The sequence below is a fragment of the Corvus hawaiiensis genome, chromosome 4, assembly GCF_020740725.1.
Source record: "Corvus hawaiiensis isolate bCorHaw1 chromosome 4, bCorHaw1.pri.cur, whole genome shotgun sequence".
Lineage (NCBI taxonomy): Eukaryota > Metazoa > Chordata > Aves > Passeriformes > Corvidae > Corvus > Corvus hawaiiensis.
Genome location: NC_063216.1, coordinates 76,747,351 through 76,766,624, shown reverse-complemented (window position 1 = coordinate 76,766,624; position 19,274 = coordinate 76,747,351). Strand labels below are relative to the sequence as shown.

Below are 19,274 nucleotides of genomic sequence, written 5' to 3'. Positions count from 1 at the left end.
ACTGGGACATGGAAGTGTTTTTTTTGTTTGTGGGCAGCAATGTGGCACAAATTGCCAAGACCTGGGTTTGAAAGCTCTGTTCCCTTCCAAACACTTACAGTAACCATAAAACCCAAAAAAGATAATTTTTTTTTGTGGTTTATGACCTTGTTGCACTCCTACAGAGCTACTGAGTGTCGAGAAAGGATTCTTGCCCCAGGTACTTGGGCATGTGAATAAGGAAGGCTGAGTTCACCCTGTAGGTTTGCTGATTTATATGGAATCATGGAGTTGTTTGGGTTGGAGAAGACCTTTAAAGGTCACTTAAATCCAACCATCAACTTACCAGCACCGTCATGTTCACCACCAAAACCATGTCCTCAAGTGCTCTATCCATATTTTTTTTTAACATTTCCAGGGATGGTGTCTCCACCACTGCCTTGGGCAGCCTATTCCAGTGCTTGACCACCCTTTCTATGAACAAATTCTTTCTAATATCTAATCTAAAGCTCCCCTGGCACAACTTGAGGCCATTTCCTAAAATGAAAGGTTCAGTTAGTAGGATATTTTAACAACAACAGCAACAACAAAATTACAGGGTCCGTTCCATAGCCTTTGTGCACACCTGGGGTTCCCTAAGTGCTGCATACTCAAATGGAATTACATACTTCCTTTTAAGAGCAGGAGATGCAATTTCTGTGCCATTTGATGGGATAGGTTTGGTACTGGCTGCTTATCAAACACTGAGAGCACTGCAGAGAGGGAAGTGAGGGAAGAAAAAAACTGAAAAGTAGTAGCAGAAGATGTTTTGGCAGTTAAAGACTTCTCTTGTAGAGGGATTGTTTCCAGGACGACAAGGTTGATGGAATTACAAAGTGAGAGTTTTCTTTCCTCTTCAGCTTATTAATCAGTGAGGTAGGAAAACTTCGCTTTGTACGTGAGCTGTGTTACATCAGTTATTTTTAGTCTGCACTTGATTGTCCATGTGGCTCTTTTTAGCTATTTAGGAGATACCTGGCATGCAAGAAATCATTTTAGCTTCATAGGTTTTTTTTAAGGTCACATGGTATTTTAAAAAATGACAATCTGGACTATTAACAGCTCTTTCTGTTTTTTTTTTTTTTGTGTGTTTGTTTCTCAGAGAAATAAAACAGCTTTGTGCTTTAAGTTCCAAGCTCATCTCACTGGTGGGATGTGAGTTTCTTTCACTGTTTGCACAGAATTTTTCCTCTGTTGGTATAATACATTTTTTTTTTTGTATATACTAATGATATACTGTCATGCAAATGAATTTGGAATAAATTAAAGTATTAATTTTCTCCCAGAGTATATTCAGCTGTAGGATTCCATTGTGAGATCTATTTTCAACTGGAGTTTGGGACTTGGAATAAGGCGGCACTGAATTAAATGTAGTTGCCAATTTTAAAGGGGCACAGCTCGTGTAAAATCACACCCATCTCCAAAATATGTTGATCTATTTAAAATCTGGAGGAGTATGATGAAATCTGTGCTTGTGTGGTTTTCCTTTGTATATTTGATTGTATTCCGAGTGTAATTTTTTTCTTGATTGTTTTTTTTTTTCCTGCACAACAACATTTTGAGAAAGAAATGCCATTTTTTTAAAAAACCACAAATATTGGCTGTGCATTTTAGAGGCTGAAATAACAAAAATAGTGTCCAGGTCATTAGTGAGAAACACACTTCATAAAGCTGTATTGTTCTGCTAAATTAAATAGCTTGAAGTTTAACTCTGCCCCTTATAAAGGAGTTTGATGATTTCATACCCCCTAATGATACATGTATTTATTTCATGTTGTGATTTTAGAATTTAGGATTAAGAAAACACTTCTCCTGCGTAGTTGACTGATGAATTAATGAGATACTCAGCTTCTTTCTGAATGTTTTGGGGTTCTGCTGGTGCTGAAGGTTGGATGCCATGTCTTAAGACTTGGGTGATCACTTGTGAGCAGTTAAGTTTATTCTTTGGATGTGTCTTTCTATCCAAATCCCTGATCCTTTATTGATTTGGGAGAATGACATGGCATGAAGAACGCCATGCTCAGGTGACTCTGGTGATCACTGCACTGTTCCTGTATCCTGGGGCTTTCCAACTTGTTGGAAGGGGAAGGGAGGCTGTTGGACAAATCCACGCCGGCATTTACTTGTTGCTTTGTTATCCCTTCCTGGCTGCAAACCATAGCCAGAGTCAGGATTCTTTCTGGCTGGTGTCCTCCTCCTTCCATCTCTCTCTCTCTTTTTTTTTTTTTTTTTTTTAAATACTCTTTTTTTTCTTTTTTTTCCTTGCAAGTTACCATTTTCAGCAGAGCAAGAGCAGCCCTGACCTTGAGCGATGAGATGTCTCTGTGCTTCATTTTCCACTCTGTCCCCAGTTATTTAGTTATTCCATTATCTGGAGCATACCAGTTTTTCTTCATGGAGGTTTGAGAAGTTCTTCCAGGTCGCTACTTAGCCTAGTAAGGGAATGAGGAATTTTTTTTGCTACTTCTTCTGGAAGTTTACTAATTATGTGGTTAAATAGAGAATGTAGCATCAGAGCATTCTTTTTCAGGACAATACTCTCATAACTCTGCTTAGTAGATTTTTCTGTTTGTTTTTCTGGTTGCTTGCTTTTCTTTTGCTTCAGTTCCCAGTAAGGTATGGATATACTTTCTCCTTTTCTACGTATTTGAATCCAAAGCACACAGCAGGACATAAGGGACAACCCTTTCAATATTCAATTCCTGCAGAAGTTACTTAGAGTGCCTGAAACACAGGGCTGCCCAGGTATGATCCCACACCGAGGGCAGGTCATCACCTCTCTCAGTTAGGTGCTGGAGGCCAACAAGGAGCACTCACAGATCTAAGAAGACATATCTAAAAATATATTTTTGAGCAATTAGATGATTTTTAAAAATGTTTATTCACTTTCTCTGTGGATGCGAGGAATTTCTTTGGTCAACTCTGCAGTAGGTCTTGGAATTTATTTCTAGTTCTTCAGTGTTATGCTCAAGTCACCTGGCAGTCTCCAAGGTTCATTTTTATAGAGCAGTTTCATGTAACAGGAATACTCTGGCAATCAAAATCAGAGAGACAAGAAGGATGGAAATATTTTCCAGTGTTGACTAAAAGCAAGCAGTAAACTTGAAGCATTACTTAACAATGTGATGAGAAATGTCAGTTCAAGCAAATACTTTTTTTTTTTTAACAGAATTTGTTTTCTTTGTTGTGTTGCAGAAAAAGAAGCGGTGGCTGAGTTGCACAAGTGAACCAGGATGACACAAAATGTAAGTCAAAAGGAATACTCGTTTTCCTATTTTATAAGACTATTGGTCAGCTGTTCTATAAGACATCCATTTAATTAAAAAGGCCATTAGTTTTCCTCATTTCCTGGACCGTCAGTGCAGTTTGTGGAACTGTCTGGGTTCCCTGGTTTGGAGCCACATGGCTCAGGGTGAGTGGCACGAGGTGGATCTTCTCTCTCCCTTTGTCATCACTGTGTCAAGGCACAAAGGAATTCAAGGTTGGGTTGTGTCTTAATTATTGCTGTTGCAGCTGTGGTGGTCCAGGGATGTAGAGAAGAGAGGTTGGAAGGAAAGAAGGGCTGGAAAGAGATTTTGGCCTCCAAAACTTGTTAGTATTGTCTGTAATACCAGCTGGTGTAAGAAAAGCTTGGACCTTACTTTAAGGCTGCTGTATATTGGCTGAGTATTTTGGAATATACTTAAAACATTTACTTGAGTACCGTAAGTGTTCATGGTTTGATGTGGCTCCATGGTTTGGAGCAGCCTGGTCTAGTGGAAGATTTAGCACAAGAGTTTTTCCATTTTGGTCAAGAGAGCAGCATGTTCTTCAGTGGTATTTTGCATAGCAAGCCTTAAAGACCATCTCTTTGATTCACTTGTAGTAGACAATGGCAAATTTTAAAGAGACATGCTTCCAACTGTCTTGAACAGAGCATGTTCTGTGTGATAACAACATCTACATTGCAATTGTAATAACAAAACCTAAGGTGATTCTGAATCTGGTTTCACACCAGCTAACAAGTGGACTCATTATAAGATGATGTGAGGTTTTCTATGTATTGTTGACTCAACTCTAAAATTTCTATAACTCTGCAGAATGTGTCTCAGCTTGTTTACTAAGCGAGAAGTATATTCTTAATGCATAGGTTTTGAAATTATTGGTGACTCCAGTTTTTCCAACAGCGTTTGCAGGGTGTTATAGTTGTAATTTTTTTTTTTTACTTATATGAATGCCATTTTAATTTATACCCATGTCTCTCTTTTTAAATTTTTTCTGTTGGAAAAGTTCTAAGTAATTCTGCAGAGCTGCTTTTTATAGATGCTCAATATTAAAAAAAAAAAAAAAAAGTGGTAGAACATGTGTCAGGCATCTGCAATTCCTTCAGCATCATGTTTTCCACGATGATTTAATAGCTAATGAGTCTCCTCAAGTATCTTTGCTTCCAAGACCTATTTTATGGTAATAAATCCTCTTTGCTGTAAAATTCTTGAAATGATTCAGTAGGACAATTGTTTCCTTAGCACATTCCCTGAGAGATCATAGACAGAAATGGAAAAGTCCTTAACCTGGTCACTTTTTTCCCTGCAATACATGTGGTCAGTGCTGGAAGTGATAATGATGTTGCCAGCATTTGTGCTGGTGAACTTCAGTTGTCCAGTGCTCCCTGCTCATCTCTTGCGGATTCACAATGAGTTTTCTGTTAAGAGGTGCTAAATTACACTGAGAAATGCTGATCCAGATGCAGAATAAAAGATTTGTCATGGTGTGATGCAACTTCTCATTTTAAAAAAGGTCTGTCTCAAAATTCATATGAAAGTACCAATGAAATTACCCAAGACTTCCTTAATTTCCTCATCCCTTTGCACATGAGGGTGGGGATGGTGCAGTCCTTGGGGTAGAGGTTGATTTAATAAATTACCAGGCATGTGAGGGTGGTTGACTTCTGATACCTGATCTGTCAATCTCTGGAGGGCGGTCATGCATTATGTAACCCCTTGTGGCTTTCTGACACCTGGAAAAGGCTGTTTAAATTGGTCTTTAGTTACTGGGGGCAGGCAGGGAAGGAATTCAACCAAGAGCCCATGAGGAGTTCTGTGTAGTAAGTAGCTCATCTAGAACATGATGCGAGCAAAGAAAAAGGAGATGGGTTTTTGGTGAAAACTCTGCACATCTGGAGTTCCAGGTGAAAAACGAGCAGGTTAGAGAGGGATTCAAGGAGAAATGGCATCCCTTGATTTTAAAATTTGTATCTTTGTGCATTTCTGCTGTTTCCTTCCTGTGATGTTTTCCAAGTTGAACATCAGATATGGTTACAACCTCTAGGATTGCCCAGAGAAGCTGTGGCTGCTCTGTCTGGAAGTGTTCCAGGCCAGGTTGGACAGGGCTTGGAGCAAACTGGGATAGTGGAAGGTGTCCCAGCCCATGGCAGGAGGTTGGAATGAGATGATCTTTAAAGTCCTTTCAAATCCAAGCCTTTTTATGATGCTTGAATCGTCCTTCAGGTTTCATGCTGAGGGAAGCAGTAAGTTCTGGGGTTAGTTCTTCACATGAGCATTTCCTTAAAATAATCAGGCTTTAGGATCTGGGATTCTTGATTCTCTTTCCTACCTCAGAACAGGAAGTAAAGCTTTGCAGTTACCCCAAGGTTTAGAGCAGATTAATGTATTAAATTAGATTAAATCTCTTACATTTGTTTTGGAAAAGGGAACCTTGTATTCCTACAGGCCTCACCTGCCAAACAGAGATAATTCCATTTAAGCTGTGCATTTTAATCAGGTGCTTTTACTGCAAGGCATAAACCTTAGTTTTTTCAAAGATGTCCTTTAAAATGATCCAAAATAACTTTTGTTACAGTCACGATAGAGAACAACCTCTGCATTTAAAAGATGGACTCAAAAATTCCATCTGCCCTGTAGGATCTTGGCAAGGGTATGCTGTGTCATGTCAGTGTATTCACTCCAGTTTATATCTTACAGAAAAAATGGTAGTACCATGCACACAGACACATCTAGGGTTGGTAGAAGTGTGTTCTGTCATAGCCCTGTTCAAATGGTTGGTTGGTTGTGTGAGGCTGGTCTTAAGAAAGGGCCAGATGATAAGAAGCCCTTTATTGGCTGAGGGAGTGTTCTGCTAACTCATGTTCCTTCCACAGAGTGGCTTTGTCAGTCGTGTTTGTCACTTGTGAAGTGAGGGCACCAGGGCTGCTTCAGATCTCAGGCACAACAATAAATATTAATATTTTAGCAGTACTCTTTAGCTGTAAAAGCCCAGTATCTGACCTCAGGAGGAGCTCACTCCTGGCTCATCTGTGAGCAAGTTGGTGTCTTGGAGCATATTCCCCTTTATTCTGAATGAGAAGGAGGGTATGAAAAGAAAATTACAGACAGCAAGGGTAAATAGGAAGCCATTTCCCTCTTCAGGTGTCCCTTTTTTTCTGAGAAGGTCCACAGGCTTGGATGGCAGTAAGGGAGACAAACCCTGAAGAGGTCAGTGTTGTTGGAAGTGAGGGGAGTAGCCATTCACACAGGCAGTGGGTATTCAAAGAGAAACTCTCCATTTGACAGTGCTGTCTTCTAGAAGACTTAGAAACATAAAAACACAACTTGGTTTTGAAAGAGGGCTTTTAATTTATGTCAGATGTGAAAGTACCTGTGGGTTTAATGTGTGCTCTGCAAAAAGTGAGGAGCTTGCTAAGATGAGTTCTTAGATTTCCTTTTTGTGCCTTGCCTCTGTGGTGAGGTGGCTTCACACAGAAAACCCTGGCACCACCAGTGGTCACTGAGAACCTTTTATGTGCCTTTTGTAGGGGTAGTCCTTGTGCCACATGAGCTGTGTGCTGGAGTGATCTGTGTTACCCACTGCACTTCATGGGGCTAAAGGATGGTTTGTCAGTGTTTTGGGTAATTGCCTCATCTCTGCCTGCAGTGAAGTAAATCTGCATCTGAACAGAGAATACATAAAATGCATTATACATTACATTAATGCAGGAAATAGAGGCATCATAAATATATCTATTTAGTAGCATCTTAGCAATTTCAATTTTCATAGTTTCCAAGCAGTGTTTTCTCTCGTCATAAGATGAAGGAGTGCTAGTTCAATTCACTGTGCCCATATGAAAAAGAATTTGCCTTTAGATAAAAATTTAGGACTTTCTTTTTTTTTCCTGTTTCCTTGGTTCTGAAATACTAAATCCTTTTATATAATATGTGTAGAGAGGAGGAGATAATGGGTGAGATACCACATCAGGGGAAAAAAAAAATCTACGCAGACCAGAATTAACACTTAAATGTATGTGGAAGACCTTGTTGGAGTGTTGGAGTGCAAAATGGATTTAGGTTTTTAAAATGAAAGAATGGTAGGACACAGAGATGGAGCCTGGAGATCTGTGTGTTGTTTGTGCTCCTCATCTGTTGCATAAGCTTGGACAAGCTGCTTTGCATTTTCCTGCTTCATTTCTCCTGTCAGAGATCTGTGTGTTTCACTTGCTGATGGCAAAGCACTTCAAAATCTTGAGTTAGTATTATCATGGACTTCTCTAAGCTTACTTCAAATCCATTTCCTCCTCACTTATGCCCTCCTAAAGACAAGAATAAATGGAAATGTCTTTTTTTTTTTTTTTTTTTTTTCTAAATGCTGTGGATTGACTGATATTCTGCAGCTGCTCATGGCAGGATTTAACTGGTCCTTCCTGATGTCTGAGCATCCACTGAGCAGCTCCAAATCCAGAGCCCTGTTGGGTACATAGTGTCTCTAATTCTCTTAGGGCCATGGTCTGCCAAGAGGTGTTTCCTTCCTCATTGTAATCAGCAGCCTGGAGTTTCCCAACGTCCTGGTGTAAGAGACCTTCACAGGCTGATCTTCCACAGAAATCAGCCAGAGCCTGGAGCATCGTGTGTGGGTGGCTGTCCTGGGTGATGCTGGAAACTCAGTTTGTATCTCCCAAAAGCACTGCCAGGGTATCAGTGTTCTCTGCAGCATCCTTGGGTGTGTGGCACAGCGCTTCAGCACCTGTGCTTCTCCTCACCTCCTGGTCCTCAGAGGTGCAGGACTGATGTTCCTGTGCCAAACTAGGGCAGAGTGAGTGTGAACCTCAGTGCAGGGAGACATTCTTGACCTCAGGTGCTGCTGCTGCTGCTGCAAATACGTGAAGTGAATTCAAGCAGGAATTAGAGGGTGTGGATGCAGTGGCTAACCAGGAAAATGCATCGATCCTGCTCAGCCAAGTGTTCTAGAAATTTAGTTTATGGAGTTCAATCACTGCCATTAGAAGAAACCCCTCTCCAGTGAAATCTGTGTGCTCAGAAGCAGCTGCCACACTGCTGGGCAGCTTTGCATTCTCCATTAAAACATTACCAGCATCCTGGCAAGGATCCCAGGGACGGAGCTGAGGAAGTGGATGGTATAAAAGAAGAACTCTTCGGGCTTTTTGTTCTGCCTTGATCCGTCAGCCTTGCTGCGACTGTGCTGTGACAGAGCATCTGCATTCTGCGTCTGGAGACACGGAGAGTGAACTCCTGAAGGATGGCTGCTCATCCCTGTGCTTCCGTTCAGGGGTGTTAAAAGCCCTGCAGGCTGTACACAAGCGAGCTGTAATTTATTTTAATTAAATACAATAGCTGCATGCACGCTGCAGAAGGGATAAGACAGGGATTCCCCACCTCTGATTTATCGTCTTGCTGTTTGGATTTCTTTGCCATTGTCTTCCCACTCACAGATTTATGCAGGGATGTCTCATCCTTTCCCTCCTGTGCTGTTAGCAATGGCATCTGTCTTTCAAAATACAGTTTTTCTTAAATTTTTCTGTTGTTGAGAAGCCATTCTTACCGTGTGTAGCAGAGCTATCCCTGCCTTCCTGACACACACATACCTGTGCAACATTTATTTTAATCAGAGAGCTACAGGAAGCAAAATCCGCATCCCTTGGAAGCCTTCTCATGGCTGATGTATATTTTTTGAATTAGGGAGCTGGGAGTACCCACCCTGGGGCTGGCAGGCAGCCTGGCAGGAAGCTGGACAGACTGGCCTGCCGGCCAATCTTGTTGCCTTTTATAGAGCTTTTTGGTGAAATCAGCACATTTCCACGCAATCGGTGCTTTGCAGTGCAAATTTGTTGTGTTTGGGAGGTTTTTGGGCAGCTCTGGTTTTAGACTGCAGCTTGTGACTTTGGGAAATGGTTGACTAATTTTAATAATTACTAGAGATGATTCTGGGAGAAGAGAGGAGGTGGTGTTTCTATGGAAGAAAATCCTCTTGGAAGGATGTTGTTTAGCTGGTAGAGGGATTGCCTGATGCATGACACATTCAGGTAGGTGAGTTGGCTGGCAGCGACCTTACACTCCCCATCCACAACTCTTGCATGACAACTATTTCTGATCAAACTGCTGGCCACTGTTCTTTCTTAGAATGGAAATCCACACCATGTAGGACCTGGATCTTCCTCCCACCTCTTTTGGTAGGGCAGAGTAAGAGCAATCAGTGGGGAAACACAACCTGGGACAAGCAGCAGAAGCCTTTGGGTCTGGAGGACAGTGTGTGGCTGCACTCCATCTGCACAGCCATGCCTGGTGCTCTGTCAGGAGTCATGGGACTCTGGCCTTTGGGTCATGGAAGTGCTGGGAGGAAGCCAACTTGCATTCCCGAGGTTGAATGTTGAATGATGTTGGCATTTTCTGGACTTCTTCAGCATCTGCTGTAAAACCCCTCAAACCCACTGGCACAGCAGAACATCCATCCAGCACTTGAGACAGATCAGGCTGATCGTGAGTGTATTTTCTCTCTTGGTTCTCTTCAATAAATGAATCTGCCTCAATGGAAGGTTCTTTAGATTATGAAGCATTTTGAGCCTCTGAGTTTACAGTGAATCACAAATTAGCAGTTCTCTGAAAATAATGTCAAGTAAAACTGGTCTTTGCTTAAGTTGTTGCTGCTTTCAGAGGAAACATGAATGTGACCTGGATTCTCAGAAACAGCTCATGTTGTTGTGGCCTTTGAGTATTCCTTAGAATGGATCTGATGTTTACACAGACATAAATAATCATCTGTACAATTTTGCTAAGCCTCTCTTAAATGAAATGCCATCCACCAGGGAAGGATATATTTGAAAGTACAAAAGACTTAATATGTTTGGATTTTGTTGTTGGCTGTTGGAGCTCTGGTATTTGTACAGTCGCTGTGTGAAAGGTGAGTGCGTAAATCCCATTGGAGGAGAACCCAGATGATAACCAAGAGCAACAGTAAAACCAAAATGAATAGGAAAACTCTCCTATTGTGTGATTAGTTTGAATAGGTTTGGTGGTTCTTGTGTACATGGAGTGTTAACTTCACAGGATCCCATCCAGGGACACAACACATAAGTAGTTCCTCAGAAATCAAAGGAGGTTTAATCTTAGAAAACTTTCGTAGTAGGAAAGTGTGGCCTTTGTATTCAGAGGCTAAGCTGGTTAAGCAAACATCGGATATTGACTTGATTTCTTAGTCTGGCTTTGGGTTTGAAAAGTATCTACTGAAATGAAACATGCCTCTTGTAAAAAAAATATATTCATCTTCTTCCCCAAAAAAGTGTGTGTGCCATGAGCTCCTGCCTTAGCAAACAGTGACTCTTTTAACTCCCTTTGTGCTTTCTGTGTTCTCCCTGTACTCTGCTCCAGTGCTCAAGGTGCACTGGGAAATTGAGGTCTCATAATGTGGCTGTTGTTAAGTAAAACTACACTGAGATTCAGGAGTTCAGAGCCTGCAGGAGTCAACTCTGCAAACTGTTTTTTTCCATACCCAAGAAGCGTGAGTCAGATTTTGCTAAATGAGTCAAACCTGTCCTCGGATTCGTTTGAAGACAGTCTAATGGATTTATAAATTAGACCAGTATTATTACTGTGCACAGAAAAGGCTTCTGAAGCTGATTTAGTTTGCAGTGTCCCTTTGAGTGCCAGGGGGGACAGGGTGGACAGAGGTGATGGGGCAGTGTGGCAGCTCAGGTTTGCCTGGGTGCCCAGGAGGGGCAGGGAATCATCCTCAGCATGGAGAATGGACACAGGTTCCCTTTAGTTCATTGCTCCTGTGGGAGTCATCCAGGGCCTGAGAGAGGGTTCGTGTGAGTGTGCTCATCCTGGGTGATGCTGCTCAGCTCTGCCTTCCTCCTGGACAGCCCCAGGGATACGAGGATGAGCATTGTCCCTGGGATTGAAAAGGTGGCAAAACCCCACTCTGCTCATCCCTTGGGAGCCATGTTGGGCTTCCAGACACAACTCTCACAGCAAGAGCAATATTCTCCTAATGCCTTCCTGAAATGAATGCCTTTCCCCACGCTTTGCATTCCTTATGCCAACATTTGTGTGCATAAAGCTGTCCTCCCAGGTCAAGTGTCTGGAGCTGCCACCCTGCAGCAGGATGTGACTCCCGCATGGTTTGCTGGCTGTGTCATGCAGGAACCCTCCCTTTCCTCGGAAGGAACTACATGACCATTAAACCTCGAGCCACAGGCACTTTCCAAGTCCCAGTTTCTTCTCCTCTGTTCCGGTGTTTAACCCTCACTCTGAGAAATCTCTCATTGGATTCTGACTTTTTCACCAGGAAATGAGTTTGATGGCTCCATTCTGAAGCGCTGCTCTTTGACTGGCCGAGTCAACAAACATCCTAATATTGTGCTCAGAAAAGTGACTAATCCCTCCTGTGTTGAATGAACTGGTAGACAGGCATGCATTTATTTTTCCTATTCCTATGTGCTATCAATCTAGAAGGAATTTTTGAAACTTGCATTTTTTTCCGCTGTTTTTGGTGGGGACCCAGAGGAAATGAGTGATGGAATTCAAATGTAGCAGTTGAAAGATTTCTGCCATTACTTACTTGTGATACAAAGATGGGTTGGCAGCATCAGATACATGATATGCACAATCCTTTGTAGGTCCCTGGATGGTTCTAATTCTTGTATAACTCAAACCAGCACAGAGTTGTCTTCACTCTCAATGAAGAACGTCATGTTTTTGAAATTTATTGGGTTTAGATCATTCAGATCTTCATTATCTTTTCTAAAAGGTTTTGATTTATAAGATGATGATTGTAGAAGAGTGGAATTCAGGATTCCAGCAGCAATCCTGTCACTTTTTTGGTTTTCTTTTTTTTTCTCTAGTTTAATTCTGGCAAAGTTTTGTGAAACACAGTGTTTAAAAGGTGTTCTGTACTTTTTTTACTCCTTTTCTGTCTAGTTCCTGACTTCTTCCATCTCTGTGAGTTTGTGATTCCATTACCTTCCTTCATCTCCAATCTGCCAGTAATTTCTGAGTTAATTAGCAAGAAGCTGAGAGCAACAGGTTTGAGATTTTGTCATGCTAAGATTTCTTTTTGGGAAACTCTATGTTCCAATTGGAGAAAGTATCTTTTGCCTGAGGGAATTCAGAAGTCTGCTTCCCTGTCATGCTGACCTGCAAAGCTGTTTCTCTCTCTGATGCTCATGTAAATTTTTATTTCTAAGGAATTTAACAAGATTCACCACCGGCAGTTGCCTCTCTCTGACAGCTGCTCAAGGATGTAGTTTAAAGTAAGCCTGTAATTTTTTGGCACCTGTAGCTGAGTAAGATAAACCCAATCTTGATCCACACCAGTAATCTAGTCACTGTTGTATGGGTGTAGAGTCTCCCAGAAGGTGTTTTGTGTACATGAGTGCTGTATCCTATTCACTGCAGATGGTTAGGGGTGCTGGAGTGACTCCAGAGAAGACAGGTTTATCATCAGCACTCATTTTTATTCAGGATTTCTGAAAAAGAACCACTTCCTGGACAGGATGATAAACAGTTACTTCAAAAAAAGGAAATCTTCCTATCTTGTTTGGAATCTTTCTTGGGGTTGCTGCCCCACATGCTGGAGACAGATCTGGCTGTTGTGATGTACAGGAAAATACCTGAGGATCTGGTGTTTAAAGACTATGAAAAAACACTTTAGGGAGTACCAGTTGTATTTTCAACCACCTACATTATTGCTCAGCTCTTTACATGAGACATGTGCCATGTCTCTTCAGATAGCACAGAAAAATCTGTCTTCAGTGAATCTGTGTGTCATTTTTAAACACAGCAATAAAATCACATTGTACTGAAACTGGACTGTATCACTAACCCCATGTATAAAATTCACCCAGTTGATTCATATTTTGTTGCTACAGTGTGTGAAATAGAGTTTAGGTTTCTGACCCCTAAGAAGATGAATTGCCATTATGGTTTTGTTGTCTGCACACATAAAGTCTGTGTTTCACCAATTGTTTGTCAAAAGGGAGTAGAGTCCTTCAGTATTTAAAAGAGGGCATCGCATTAAAACTGAGCTCGTACCACAGTGTCTTTTTTCTCTCTCCTTTTTTTCCACTTTTGGGTCAGATGATTCAGGTTTTCCTCAGTGCTTTTAACCTTTTGCCATCTGAGTGAGCTGCTCAGGGGACAGCAGAGCTGTGAGGCCATCACTGAAAAAAAATGCCTCTGCAGGGAGAGCTCTGTTTCACTGTCTCACAGTGTTTGCTTTTAGTTCTTAGCCCTTTGTTACTCTCTGTTTTTCCTCAGCACTCAAGTGGCATCCTGGTAAACATTCCTCTTTACTTATTCTTTCACCTCTAACACTTTCCCCTTTTAGTATAGAAATCCATGTGTGAGATAGAGGAAAAAAAAGGGGTTTGTAGCTTGTATAATTTACCAGCTTTTCGTGGAAATGTAGACTTAATTGCTGGCAACAGAGCAAAAAACCAGATCGTTACTGTTTCTTAATTGTCATTGGTACAAAAATTTCCATACCTTGCTGGATGCTACATCATAAAATCATCCTAATATTTTGTCCCCAGATAATAAAGTGAGTGAACCCTTTAACTTCCTTTATGAAATGCAAGAGAGAATTTCCAGTGCACTTGTGGGCTGTCCTGCCTTTTAATATTTTCGAGTAGATTTTGAAACATTCATGGGGTGTGCAAGAGTGTGTAGCACACCAGTGAGTATGAGTTGGATTATTTGGAGGCAGAGTGGTAGAGATGGCAGAAATATATTTGAAAATACCCTCCGAATAGTTCATGTGGTTTTTGTGCAGACAGAAGTTCTTCACCGAGCAGACCTGAAACAATTATGCTGTTTGAAATCTGATTTTAGAATGGCTTTATGTTCTCACAGAGACCAAATATTTTATCTCGTTTTGAACGTGATAAATCTGCCAAAGGCGACAGAGTTAGAACAGACCCACATTTCTGTAAGTGAAAGCCGAATTTGGTCCTTCTTGTTCTGTGCTTTTTAGTCATGTGATAATCTTTCCATAAATCATGTACTTGAAAGGTTTTCTTACTTCCTGCTTTTACAAATCAGATCATGTAAAATGCAGACGAGCCCAGCTTCTGGTTTATTAAGCATAAGCAGAACACCGCCTCTAAATCCCCTTTGGTCACACCAGCCCTGCTTTCCCCCCATTTGAAAAGAAGACAGCAAGAATGACAAACTTTGACTAATAAAGCGGAGTTTTTTGGTCTCCTCCCTTTCTTATTCTGACCTGTACTGTGCTTTCGTTATAAAGCAAACGTAGAAATTACCCTGTGGGAGTGGTGAAACTGCAGCAGAGAAACAAAAACTATTTGGATTCATCCGAAAGCTGTTCATTCGCTTGCTCCTCTTTTTATTAGCGGCTCGAAGCGTGCAGCCTGTCTTGTTCTGACTGCTTGTCTGTCAGCAAGAGCAGAGGTAATTCTTCGTGTGTCTCTTTCCTTTTAATAGTGCTTTAATTTTACCAGAAGAGTTATTTATATCTTTATGATTATCTGTTATTTTAACTGCTTTAAATATGTGGATACAGCTGCCTGGGCATATTCTGTCAATCTCAGCGAGCTCCTTTTCCAGTAAGTTTTATGGCTTTTTTGAGTAAAGAAACGGGAGGGTTTAGACTCAGATCCATGTTTTACAGGTGGAAATCCCAGCTCTCTCCACTGGAGGTTGCAAAGCAGCTTCCAGCAGACATCAACAGCCAAAATTTAGTCTGTAGTGGGTTTTTGTTTTATTCATCCACATCTACCACGGTGAACATCTCTCTGTGCTGTTGGTGTTGCCAGCACTTTCGTGTTAGGGAAAATACATTACTGTAAACTGATGAGCAAGTTCTCATTGCTGTTTGCTCTGGCGGGGTAGGATATTTTTAGAAAGTCGTTTCAGAAGTGTAGAACTTCCTGATACTTTTTTGTGAATTCGCTTCGAACTGAAAACGCGGGACTGGCAGCGTTTAAATTCCGAGAGGATCGCTCTCCCGAGGCAAGGGAAGTGTTCCTGGTCCCTGGCTGCAAGTGCAGGTTGTTAGAGTTATGAGACCAGAGGTATGTTAACGACCAAAGAAAAGTTTGGTTTGGCTGGTGGCTGAAGCAGCACTGGCAGAAAAGCCTCTTAAATATCGCCGGGTAATTTTGTGCTCCTTAACGCCTTTGCAAGGTTTTTTAATGGGGGAAGGAAGGAAGGACAAACGGAAATCCTTTCAATTCTGCTAATATTACCTCAGATAGCCACTTCTGGAGCTATTCCAGATATATTACTGGGTGTATTTCTGTGTTCTTCACATGAAACATTTCCCTGAGCATTAATCCTGGAAAGTCTTGGGTCTTCTTGGCTTGTGTAGCACCAACAAACATGATGATTGTGAGCGTGTGTGCGAGGGGAAGTGGTGGCTGTATGGGAAAGGGCAAGACGACAAGTTCAAAAAGAGAAGGACCCTCTGGTTATGTGCCCTGGTTTTAAAAAAATATTGCCAAGTGCTTAATGATATGTGTAAGTGTGGCTTCTGATGTTTGCGTTAATTTTCACGGTTGCAGTACAGGTCAGTTTGTCTCTGAAAATGTAGATTTTCTGAAGTGCTCGGTGAAATCTGTGTTTGTCAGTCCAAGGAGTTGGAAGAACAGCAGCCAACTGTATTGAGCAGGGAAAATGTACATCAGAACCCTTAAGTTAAAGGTTAAAAGAAGAGTTCTCTGCCTGAGATCTTGGGCATGTGATTGCATTCTTCTGTGTTGCAGTTTCCTATCTGGAAAATTAGGATTAATAATACCTACTGGTAGATGTGGTGCTTAGGGACATGGTTTACTGGTGGACCTGGCAGTGCTGGGTTAATGGTTGACTTAATGATCTTAGAGGGCTTTTCCAACCTTAATGATTCTCTTTCCTTATATGAAGGAAACTGAATGAATCCATTATTGTTGTTGTCTCAGTATAATCTGTAAGAATCAAGAATTGCTACAGTCAGGAGCTCTTCCAAGTGACGGTAAAGGTTTGACAAAGAAGACACGATAAGTTACAATTGATGGTTAAACTCTATTCCTGTAGCAGCTCATGCTAGTACTCTGATTGCTTCTGTTGAGTTGCCAGCTGATTAGAGCCTAAAATTAGGTTTGTTGAAGAGCAAGAAGAGTTTACATGAAGGGTAGTCATTACCATCAGCTAAATAAGATTTTATTTAAATTAAAATTGTGCAGTAATACATGGCAGGGAGGTTGGAACTAGATGATCTTGAAGTCCCTTCCATCCTGACACCTTCAGTGACCAAGCCAAGATAACAAAATTCTCACAAATGGATTTGCTGTTGTGGCAGTTGTGTTCAATGATTAACTGCATGTAGTTCTTCAAAAATTCTTTTTAATATGTATTTCTCCAGACTTAAAAAATAACTCAGCTATTGGAAATTTGGATTTCAGCCTCTTTGCTCAAAAGCTGTGAATGTGCTAACATACATTTACTGCATGTAAGAAGCTGACTAAGTAGAAATGCAGTGTACAGGAGGTAAGCAAGGTGATACTGTTTCTTCTTGCTCTATTTCAGCTGGGGTTTAAAGTGGTAAATCAGTGAATTGGTTTTAACATATTTGTATTTTTGCCATTGATTCCCAAGTTGTTAAGGCAGGAAAGGTTTTCCTCATTTATGCTGAAAAATGGACATGAGAGGAGCAGAGTTTTCCACTCCCTGGCTTGCTGGGTCATGCCTGGGACACAGACTTGGTGTTCCTGTTGTCAGTAAAATGAGGGTAATAGATGGAGTTGTTCACAGGTTCAGAAATTCTTCAGTGATTCTAAGCCCCTATGAAAACAAGAGATGGAAACTTCCATAATAATTTGTGCCAGTGTTTTTAACTGGCTTTTAGAACCAAAACTTTGCAATGAGTTTGCACCTACATGGCAACTGAAGAACCTGCCTCTTCTTTGTCCTTTCTTTCAACCCTCTGCTTAACCACAGCACACATCAATATGTGACCAAAAAAACTGAGCGTAGGAATTCATATTTGTAGAGCATTATCCATAGATGACTTTGTGCTTGTTCCAGTCTTCCTTATTTTGAGGTTCTGAAACGCTTTCGTAACTTTTTCCATTCACATCCCTGCCTTGAATTGAAGCCATGTTGAAAAAGAAAATGATTTTGCATTCTCTAACGAAAACTTCCAAAATTTACCTCCAGCTTCAGCAACACTTCACTGCTACAGCCCTTTTTTTCCTAATCTGCAGAACAGAGCAAATGAAAATAAATAGAAGCTGGCATGTTTCTTCTTGTGCAGTTTTATTGGTGTGCATGTTTGTTCATTTGTCTCTTCACTTGTAGAATTCCATGATCTTACAAAGTGGTTTGCGGTTTGGTCTGAATTGATGAGGCTTTCCTATTTTTCACATTTCAACCATTTCTGACATTTTCATGCAATAGAAACAATGCAGCAGAGGAGCCGCAGTTCTTTTGAAAATAGCCATCAGATACATTGGTGCCATCTTACTGCTTGGAGAAGATTTAAAGGGTATCTTGATGGATTTTTGAGCCTATTTTACTGAAGAATTTCAGAGGCCCATTCATTTGTATTTCCATGCTCAGTTGTCCAAAGCTTGCTAACAAATAGAGAGACAGACATATCCCAAAGTGTGGATTTTATACACAAGTCTGATAAGGATGGCTACAGATCTTGCTGATTTTATGTGGAATATCTGGGTTGCTCCTTTCAAGGGTTTACCCCTTACCTACAGTCACCCGTTACGTTGTTTTCATGATTTGTCTTAAAATGGAGGAGAATTTGGCTGTATCCTAAGCATGGGACTGGGCAGCAGCACATGGAACAGGGTTTGATCAGACCTATGTGACTGCTGGAATGTGGATTTGAGTGTGGTGGCACAGCCACGGCTGTATTTTCTTTAAAAAGCAGCACTGTATGCTGTACACGCTGTAACAACAATAACGCTCTGAAGCAAGAGGTCACATTGATTCACACTGGAGTTCACTGGTCCTCAGACTTCAGCTGAGGTCAGTAATGAACTGAAACAACCTTTCCAGCATTTGCTTTTCCTAGTAATGGTGCCAGTGGAGATGCTGGGAACGACCTCCTGGAGTTTTCAGGGAAACTCATTGTTCACATAAACTCTGAGAAGGAATTTCCCTTCCTTCTTGGCCTGCTAGGTATGCAGCGAACCATACAGTTTGTTTTAGCTACATACCATCTGCATTTTATTTTTGTTTTGTTTACTGACTTTCCACCCTCCAGAGTATCACTGTGTTGTTGTATAGTCCACCTTTGTCAACAGCCTGGGATTTGCTGCTCGTGTTGTGCAAGTTGTTGGTCATGGAAAAAATGGAAATTGGTGTAAATTCCACCTGCGTTGCCCCTTCAGGAGAATGGGCATGAGTGCTTTGGTTGTTTTGGGGCTGCAGTTTGCCTGGGGCACGTGTGGTGACATATTTTGTCCTGATGGAGCTGTGTGCTGGGACCTGCACTCTGGGGAGGACATCGCTCTCCCAAGGATGAAGGTGGCTTCTTGCTTGTCTCTCTGAAGAAGATCTAAAGCTGATGGACTGCAGGAACAACCCCAGCCCCCAGGATGCCAGTAGTTCTCTGCTGTTAGAGCTGGAACGCTCTGGGGTGCGCAGTCAGGTCGGTGATGTCTTGTGTGCAGACCTTGGGGTGGCCAAACACCAGAGCAGCCGTGTTGACTCTGGACTCTGGTGGTGCAGGCTTTGTGCAAAGACACCAACTGCTGCGTGCAAGCCCTCGAGGCTCAGGTGCTGCGTTAGAGTGACAGGGCCACGTAGCTCTGGGATCCAGGCTGGATCTGTGCCTCTCGGAAATGCCATGGCCAAGGCAATAAAACCGCCCAAAGATGCCAGGAGCTGCCTTTGCAAAGAATAGTATTGTTATTGATGGTTTTTCATTAACTAGGTTACTCCAGCTTCCTGTTATCAGGCATATTTGAGAGTTGACTGTGCTGTATTGTATCAGAGTTCCTTTCTCCTGCTTCATGGTCCAGAAGTTTGCCTTTTCTTTTG

General features: G+C 41.6%; 1 long non-coding RNA gene across 1 annotated transcript in view; it reads left to right on the top strand.

Annotated features, from left to right (window-relative positions):
• LOC125325119 overlaps window positions 1–19,274 on the top strand; it is a 118,020-nt gene that overhangs the window by 54,950 nt on the left and 43,796 nt on the right. Inside the window, exon 4 of the long non-coding RNA XR_007203210.1 lies at window positions 3,214–3,263. This is a non-coding gene — a long non-coding RNA (uncharacterized LOC125325119). The remainder of the gene's footprint in view (window positions 1–3,213; window positions 3,264–19,274) is intronic.